General features: G+C 33.2%; 3 non-coding genes across 3 annotated transcripts; 2 read left to right on the forward strand and 1 right to left on the reverse strand.

The window, feature by feature from the left end:
• The first annotated feature begins 1,096 nt into the window (after positions 1 to 1,096).
• On the forward strand, positions 1,097 to 1,183 carry TRNAS-GGA (transfer RNA serine (anticodon GGA)). Its single transcript has one exon. It is a non-coding gene; the product is annotated as a tRNA-Ser (tRNA).
• Positions 1,184 to 2,443: 1,260 nt separating this feature from the next.
• Positions 2,444 to 2,516, reverse strand: TRNAT-UGU (transfer RNA threonine (anticodon UGU)). Its single transcript has one exon. It is a non-coding gene; the product is annotated as a tRNA-Thr (tRNA).
• Positions 2,517 to 4,119: 1,603 nt separating this feature from the next.
• TRNAF-GAA (transfer RNA phenylalanine (anticodon GAA)) lies at positions 4,120 to 4,192 on the forward strand. The gene has a single exon. It is a non-coding gene; the product is annotated as a tRNA-Phe (tRNA).
• Positions 4,193 to 7,500: the final 3,308 nt, after the last annotated feature.

Below are 7,500 nucleotides of genomic sequence, written 5' to 3' on the forward strand. Positions count from 1 at the left end.
TCCCGATAAGGAAAAGGTATAATTTATAACAAAGTTTTCGTGTTGTTGATTCCTAGGTGTAGTGCTTCTTCCCCTCTGCTACCTATTTTTACTAGTGAATATTTTTACTAGTGGAGTAGGGTTGACTTAATCCATAGGTTACACCTTTCGCTTAATACTAGAATCGACAATTCTAGCATCTAAGGTTACATTAATCGGGGATACACGACAGAAGGAATTTTTTGATTTTCAAATTGCACCTCCAAGAAGCGTAGATTTATTTCAATTATTGTTTTCTTTCTATCCCGAATACTGTGTCTTTCTACTAAGACGGAGAGCGGTAAAGAAAATTGAAAAAAAAAAAAAATCAAATCGCACCATCTCTGTAATAGGTGAATGCCTCTTTTTCCCCGGAAGTTGTCGGAATTATTCGTAATAAGATATTGGCTACAATTGAAAAGGTCTTATCGATAAAATTTCCATTTATCCCACCAGATCTAGGCATCGGTAACAACCCCATTCTATAATTTCTTTTAATTACCTCTCGTGAGAAAATGATCCCACAAACAAAGGAATTGCATAGTACGAAATAACATAAAAACGGATTCATTAAAAAATCCCACTCGATATTAAAATTGTTTCTTTTTGATTTCACAGGAATCAATAAAAGAGAAGAAATATTTCAATCCGGTTAAATTTCATCCAAATGTAGTAGGATCAGAATGAAGAGAACTATTCTGATTTCAGCGAAGTTGAAGAAAAAAAGAATTTTATTTATCTGACTGGGGTAATTCTAGAAGTTTTTTGATTGAATTATGATACAAAAAAGAGCAAAAAGAATCGAATAATCATTCTATGATTCATAACTTGTGACTAGATATATGTATGGGATAAACAGTTGTTGGTGAAAAATCGAAAACTGTAAAAGTCGAATTTTTAGAAAAAAGGAATCATAGTTTAAAAAACTAAATAGAATCATGAGCTAAAAGTATCCATTAAACATAGTTAAAAAAAAATTATTTGTATAGTTAGAATTGGTTGGACGTGCCTATCAAAAAAAAAATTGAATATTAATGACTCACTATTAACTCGGTTTCTGGGCCATAATCATTCTGTAGGAGAGATGGCCGAGTGGTTGAAGGCGTAGCATTGGAACTGCTATGTAGGCTTTTGTTTACCGAGGGTTCGAATCCCTCTCTTTCCGTACTAATTCAACAATGTTACTGACCACAATGTATCAAATCAAATAACAATCGATACTATTATTCCAACGGTTAGACCTTTATGGATTCTTTATTTCGAATTTTTGTGGTACGGAAACGAAAAGACTGGAAAGAATGCACAAGAGATGAAAATCCCCCTACCGATCAATGATAGATGAATGATAGAAAAATTTCCGGATCAAAACCTTACTTTCCTTCGGTCTCTTTACTTAGACTTCGGCGAAGGGGAGGACGAAATTGTCCGAACCCTTGTTTTTTAGTTAGGTTTAAGTCTGACGAGAATAATATTCTACAACGAGCAATTCATTTATTTTTAAACTGACCCATTTACTATCTATTATTTGATTGACTAATCCTTTATATTGCAATGGCTGAAGAGTCAAATGTTTTGGCAATTCCTGAGGGGGGGATGAATCAAGATAATTTTGAATCAGTGTTCTCGATTTTTTTTCATCTTTTGCTGTAATAATATCTCGGGGTTTGCACCGATAACTTGGTATATCCACTATAGAACCATTAACTAAAATATGTCTATGATTAACTAATTGTCGGGCTTGAGGAATAGTCGAAGCCATACCCAATCGAAAAAGGATGTTATCCAAACGCATTTCAAGTAATTGTAGTAAAACTTGACCCGTTGATCCTTTGGCTTTTCCGGCGATACGAACGTATTTAAGTAATTGTCGTTCTGTAAGACCATAATGAAAACGCAATTTTTGTTTTTCTTCTAAACGAATACGATATTGAGATTTTTTACCGGAACGCGATTGGTTTTTAAGATCGTTTCCGGTTTTGGGCCTTTTACTAGTTAGTCCCGGTAAAGCCCCCAGACGGCGTATTTTTTTGAAACGAGGCCCTCTGTAACGCGACATAAAGACTCCTTATTTTATTTTATTTAAATTTCATAAACATTTTATTTTATTTAAATTTCATAAACTTAAATGAAAACTAAATGATAAATATTATAAATGAAGTGAAATCCAGTAAAGTATTGTACTACAAAACAAAGAATAATTAGATAACTTGGATCAATATCCGGATCCTATTGTATATGTAAATGATATAAAAAAGTAAGAGTTCCTTTCTTGATTTGTTCTACAGAAATAGAACCCCTCCTTTAGTCATAAAGGTAAGTAAGTTCCTACGACATCATAGATCGGTGACCTTTGAAAAAGGGTAAGAAGTCGTTTCTTTATTTATTTGATTTATCAATTATGTCAAAAATAAAATCAATAGAGAAAAGCCGGCTATCGGAATCGAACCGATGACCATCGCATTACAAATGCGATGCTCTAACCTCTGAGCTAAGCGGGCTCACATAACAGAAATGTTACATGCATAGTAATTTACTAAATTACTGGGATCTTAGCTATTCCTAATTAATATGAATATAGAATCTAATTTCATTTCAAATAAATATTCAATATTGGAATTGTTCTATTATAGAACATAATAATTAATATAACGATTAATAGAATATAGCGATAGAAAATTTTGATCTATTTATCAAATGGATGTGTATCAATAATTAATGTGTTAATCTTAATTGCATTTAATGCAATTGAGATGATAATGAAGCGTTTCTATGTTTTCATTCTGAAAGGTGGAAGATAAGACGAACAAGGGAATCGACCGTTTAAGTATTAAATTTTTTACTAAAAAAATAATAGAAAGAGGGGCAAATATATATGTTCATATATCTATCTATATTGATATATATTGAATTGCAGATACAGAAATGATAGAATCATTTTGGATCGGAACAAATATGGGTCTCCGATAGAGAAGAGAGAGATGAAAGAAGATAGACAAGAAATCCAATAGGAGGAAACACTTTTCAATAGAGGAATCGGTATTCTAATGACTTGAGTGGTTCCAGTATAATACAAATGAAAGAAAACGGGGAAGGACATCATAATGCGATACTAATCTTAAAAGAGGGGGATATGGCGAAATCGGTAGACGCTACGGACTTAATTAGATTGAGCCTTGGTATGGAAACCTACTAAGTGATAACTTTCAAATTCAGAGAAACCCTGGAATTAAAAATGGGCAATCCTGAGCCAAATCCTTTTTTCCGAAAAAAAAGGGTAGGTGCAGAGACTCAATGGAAGCTGTTCTAACAAATGGAGTTGACGACGTTGCGTTAGTAAAGGAATGAATCCTTCCATCGAAACTCCAGAAACGATGAAAGATAAACGTATTACGTACTGAAATACTATATTGATTAATGACAACTCGAATCTCTATTTTTTATATTTCTATAATTTTTTATATTTATATTTATATATATATATAAAATTATATATAAAAATGAACGAATTGTTATGAATCGATTCCAAGATCTACAAGTTGAAAAAATAATCGAATATTCATTGATCAAATCATTTACTCCATCATAGTCTGATAGATCTTTTGAAGAATTGATTAATCAGATCGAATAGAATAAAGATAGAGTCCCATTCTACATGTCAATAACGACAAAAATGAAATTTATAGTAAGAGGAAAATCCGTCGACTTTTAAAATCGTGAGGGTTCAAGTCCCTCTATCCCCAAAACCCTAAAAAGGCCCGTTGGCCTCTTTAATTATTTATCCGTTCATTAGCAATTCAGACTTTGTTATGTTTCTCATTCATTCGACTCTTTCACAAGCGTATTTGAGCGGAAATTTGATTTCTTATCACAAGGCTTGTGGTATATATTCTATATGATAGACGTACAAACGAACATCCTTGCGCAAGTAATCTGTGAAATTTGAATGATTAACTGTCTACTGTACTGAAACTTCGAAAGGCTTATCCAAGCCCTGAAATTTCGTATATCTTCAAAAAGAAGACTTTGGAATACCTTTTTTCTTATTTACAATTGACATAGACCAAAGTCATCTATTAAAATAAGGATAATGTGTCGGAAATGGCCGGGATAGCTCAGTTGGTAGAGCAGAGGACTGAAAATCCTCGTGTCACCAGTTCAAATCTGGTTCTTGGCACATCATGAATTTGTATGAGTATCTATTCTACGGATTCATTAATAATATAGATCATGAAAAATACTGATACATGATGATGTCTGGAAATCTACCCTTTAACTAAACTATATATATTTTTTACTCTATTTATAGATGTCGAAAATAGACAAGTAAAGATAAAGAGGATATTTATAGAAATATGTAAAGGATGTATATAGATATGTAAAAGAAAAGAATTTTCTTTTGTTTCCTCTTCTTTTTTATTTGTTCATACTCTGTCTCCTGGCGTTCAATTCCTATTTTATACATATTTGAAAGTTTCAATTAGTTCCTTATAAGACCCAAAAGTCTAGTCTAGGGGAGTTGAAAGGCGGGAGATGGCCAAGATTCATCTCAGATACAGTACAAATAGAATCCGATTCTCTTTTCATATTATATTTCTTCATTTCACCCTATGTGACTTTTTAAAGCACATCTATAAGTCATATGCGTGATACATAGTTCATAATGCAGAACTCATTTAGTTCATCCTATTAGCTTGTGGCTCATCCAAAATAAGTATCTTACAAATTGGATAATCTCACCAAATCTCTAATTGTATTTTTTTTAATCAATAATAATAAGATGAATGAGACTTCAATTACTATGCTATATCTATAAGAGAACGTAAAAATGTATTTGAATATCTTGAGTTGTCGAAGTGAAGATTAGTTTCGTATTATTTAATGAGCATCTTGTATTTCATAAAAATTGGGGGCAATATAATCCTTACGTAAGGGCCATCCTACCCAACTTTCAGGCATTAAGATACGCTTTAGACGTGGATGATTATCATAAGAAATTCCCAACATATCATAAGATTCCCTTTCTGGAAAATCCGCACTTTTCCAAACCCAGAAAACAGACGGAATTTTAGGATTTATCCTTGCGGCAAATACTTTTATGCATACCTCTTCCGGTTGATCTATACCATACTCGATTCTCGTAAGATGATACACACTAGCTAACAGTCCGCCTGGTGCTACATCATAAGCACATTGGGAACGTAGATAATTGTAACCATATACATATAAAATGACTGCAATGGAATGCCATTCCTCGGGCTTTATTTGTAAAGTCTCTATTCCTTGGTAATCGAAACCCAAAGATCTATGAACCAGTCCATGTTTGACTAGCCAAGAAGACAAATTACCCTGCATCTTCTCCCCCCCCCATTTTTTTATTTTTATTTGTATAAGTATTTCCCATTTACAATGAAAAATTGATGAAGATTCACTCGTTCTTTGCTTTGTTATTCTGTACAAAAAAAGTATACGGCCTAATTTACTAATTCGTAGGAAGAGACTGCACTTTTGTATTTGAAAAAAGTTTCAGGAGGGATGATCTCTGAAGTAGATGATGGTTGATAGAGTAATCCTTGATCGTAATTTCCAGTATTAGTACTTGGGCCAACATGAAATTTGTGATTGGTAGTAAAACACCGATTTTCCTCTTGAGACTTAATTCGATCTTCATAGATTTCTCGAGATATTTTCTTACGAAGTTTTGTTATAGCATCTATAACAGCCTCGGGTTTAGGCGGACAACCCGGCAAATACACATCGACAGGAATTAACTTATCGACTCCCCGAACAGTACTATAAGAATCGGTACTGAACATCCCTCCTGTAATTGTACATGCTCCCATAGCAATAACATATTTTGGTTCAGGCATTTGCTCATATAATCTTACTAAAGAAGGAGCCATTTTCATTGTTACCGTACCCGCTGTTAAAATTAAGTCTGCCTGTCTAGGACTAGATCTTGGTACCAGTCCATAACGATCAAAGTCGAATCGTGAACCTATTAATGAAGCGAATTCAATGAAGCAACAACTGGTACCATAGAGAAGCGGCCATAAACTGGAGAGTCTTGACCAATTTGAAAGATCATTTGATGTAGTTGAAATAACTGAAGTTTGGGTTGTTCGATCAAGTAAGGGAAACTCGATGGAATTCATAACTGTCTCAATGTTTTTTTTAATTGTCTGAATATTCAAAAACTAAGACCATTCCAATGCTCCTTTTCGCCATGCATAAACTAAACCGACAATTAGGATAAGCACGAAAATTAAAGCTTCTATAAAGACGGATACCCCTAATACATCAAAACTCATTGCCCACGGATAAAGAAAAACTGTTTCAACATCAAAAACAACAAAAACTAGAGCAAACATATAATAACGGATTCTAAATTGTACCCAAGCATCGCCCATTGGTTCTATTCCCGATTCATAACTCGAAAGTTTCTCTGGCTCTTTGCTAAGAGGGGCTAAAACTCCAGAAATTAGAAATGCCAAAATAGGAATAAGACTTGATATTATTAGAAATACCCAGAAAATATCATATTCGTAAAGCAGAAACATAAACGTACTCCTATCAATGTGGAAAATATACCGGATTAGTCGATCGGTACATGTCTCGTTTGAAGATTCATCCACTATAATCCTATTTATATAATATCTATTATATCCATAATAAATATATATTAAATATTATATATTTATATAGAGAGGATACATATAGTCGGAATTTCCATTTAGGAACTTTTAGTGATTGAAGAAGGAAAGAGAAGACGACTACTTTAGTTTTGTGCTTTACTAGATAAGGTATACCAACAGAAAAGCCTATTTGAGAATGTTTACAATGAAAGTTACCAAAGATCTTCGTTTCTCAAACTCTAGCTTGTCCACAAATAAAATACAGTAAGTCGTTCCTAGATCCATGTGATTTACTAGTGCATTCGATTTGCATTGGGTTATGGTGGAGTTTTTAACCGGTTTCATGTCATGATTTTGACTCCAAAAATTTACTAGAATTGGGTAGGTATCCCAAAGAAAAGAAGTATTACTAATTTCTTGATTTTGTATGGGAAAATAGGAAAATTTTCATATGTAATTCATCTACAAAGATAAGACATTAATGATGAACCAAATCAAGTGGCCAATTACAAACAATACAAACAATAATGAGGAAAGGAAAACGATTCTATTTTTGAATTATTAATAATATAGGGCTATACGGACTCGAACCGTAGACCTTCTCGGTAAAACAGATCAAACTTATTATTATCAAAATGATTTGAACTGTTTCAAAGACCCAACATGCATTTTTTTGCATTGGGCTCTTTCATTAACTGTTATAAATAAGTTAGTCTACCATATTTTTTCTTGACAGAAAGAAAGGGAGATGGTTCCATGTGCTCTGATTCATTATTTTGATTCGAATCTCGGAGCACTACCAAAGTTTTTCAAAGAAGGGGTTATCCTGACGTAGGTATGCTTCTGACCT

The sequence above is a fragment of the Cucumis melo genome, unplaced genomic scaffold (assembly GCF_025177605.1).
Source record: "Cucumis melo cultivar AY unplaced genomic scaffold, USDA_Cmelo_AY_1.0 utg001023l, whole genome shotgun sequence".
NCBI classification, from domain to species: Eukaryota; Viridiplantae; Streptophyta; class Magnoliopsida; order Cucurbitales; family Cucurbitaceae; genus Cucumis; species Cucumis melo.